Source organism: Myotis brandtii, unplaced genomic scaffold, assembly GCF_000412655.1.
Source record: "Myotis brandtii unplaced genomic scaffold, ASM41265v1 scaffold668, whole genome shotgun sequence".
Lineage (NCBI taxonomy): Eukaryota > Metazoa > Chordata > Mammalia > Chiroptera > Vespertilionidae > Myotis > Myotis brandtii.
This window is the reverse complement of record NW_005370597.1, coordinates 2,409,047-2,410,817: the sequence shown is the minus strand read 5'-3', so window position 1 is coordinate 2,410,817 and position 1,771 is coordinate 2,409,047. Positions and strand designations below refer to the sequence as shown.

Below are 1,771 nucleotides of genomic sequence, written 5' to 3'. Positions count from 1 at the left end.
CACTAGTTTGGAGCCGGATCTCAGACTGCAGGTTCCAGTCTGTAACCTCTGCGCTGCGCTGCCTTTCGAAGAAAGGACCCGACTTCTGAGAGGCGTGGGCCCCTGGCCCGGCTGCCTTCCCGGGGTTCCCGCGGGGACTGGGCCAGTCCCTCCCTCCCTCCGGGAGCCCGTTGCTGGGTGTCCAGCCCCAGGCCCGCCCACTGTCGCGGAGCCGACTCCGCCAATCGGACCTGGGAGATGAGCGTGGCAGGAAATCAAGGTCAAGGCCCCGGACACAATGGGGCCGTTGTCGGCCTCAGTCAGTTGACTTACAAGCAGCAGCTCCCCATCCGCCCGCGCTCCTTCTCCCCAGCCCCGCTCCCCACCAGGGCGTCACTAAAACCGACGGCCTCCTTCGGGGTCCCACCCTGGACGGGGAAGGCCGGGCCGCCCGGTGCATGGCCCAGTGTGTCCACCAGGTGGCAACCGAGCACCGCACTTCTGAGGTCGGCGTGGGAGGCCAGGGGCGGGCCGCTCAGCCACTGACAGGGGCCTGAGGGGACCCTGCCCTTTCTGCTTTATCCAAGAAGCCAGGTCAGATCGCACGTTTCCTCACCCTTTGCTCCGAGCTCACCGAGATCTGGAATCCCAAGGGCACTTCCCGCAGCAAACGGCAAAATGGCCGTGGACTACAGCACTTTTCCTTGATGGAGAGGAAAAGCCTGGGGAAGCTCTTTACGCCGCAAGTCACATCAGGTGGGACCTGACCGTCTCTCTGGTCTGGATTAATGAACTGGCTGATTGATTGGTTACGTTAGTGTATAAATGTCATCTCTGAAAGCCCCCACCCCACCCCCACCCCACCCCGTCTAAATTATGTCCTTCTTGTTCTCGCTCAGAGCCAGCTGTAGTTTTCCTTCTTGGCGTGTATTGCCATTTGTAATTGGACACATATTTGATTCTTTTCCACTAGAAAATATGCTCTGCGAGAGCAGGGACTGGTCAGGTTTTGCTCACCAATTCGTCCTTAGTACGGGATCTGGCACACAGTAGGTGTTCGATAAATATTTGTCAACATAATACATGGACCAGTGCCCTACTGAATAGGAACTGGGCTTCCGTTTCTGACAGTTCGGCGTGTGCGAACACAGGTAGAGTCTGGGCCCTCTGAACAGGCTGCACCTGCCCAGACTATCAAATCAGAGAGGCATGCCCTGGAGGCAGAGGGCTCTCGGGTTAAGGCTTCTGGTTCTGGGCTCTGGCCACCTGGCTTCACAATCTTACCTTCACCCCACACCTGCTGGGCCACTTGGCGCACATCGCTTGCTCTTCCTGTTTCAGTGACCTCGTCTGTAAAATGGGGACACCTACCTCCTGGGGCCGTTTTGAGGGTTCTGAGAAGTAACGGGTGGAAGGTGCTTGGCGCAGAGCCTGGGGCACAGTAAGCACTCGGTGAATATTAGCCAACATTATTATTGCTGTTGCTCTTGTTGGGGAAGAAACGTTCACAGAGGTCAACGCTTGAGTGTCCAGGGCATGTGCCAGCTGAGGTGAGGGTCTGGGGCTGAGCGGGCAGTCCCGCTGGGACCCGTCCCTTGTCACTTCTCCTGGCTCGGTGTCTTCTGAGGGCTGGTTCAGGAAGTTGAGGCTGGTGGGGACCCATCCCTTCCTCTGGGTGGCAGGTGTTACTCTCTGGTCAGGGTCAGACCTGCCTCTGCTGCAGTCGCCTCGGGGACATTCTCCTGCTGCCTCAGCCTCCCTGGGACACCATGGCCCACGCAAGCCCTTGGTA

General features: G+C 58.6%; 1 long non-coding RNA gene across 1 annotated transcript; it reads left to right on the top strand.

Moving 5' to 3' along the window:
• The first annotated feature begins 297 nt into the window (after window positions 1-297).
• LOC106723878 lies at window positions 298-1,431 on the top strand. Its single transcript, XR_001359617.1, has 2 exons — window positions 298-573; window positions 1,321-1,431. It is a non-coding gene; the product is annotated as an uncharacterized LOC106723878 (long non-coding RNA).
• Window positions 1,432-1,771: the final 340 nt, after the last annotated feature.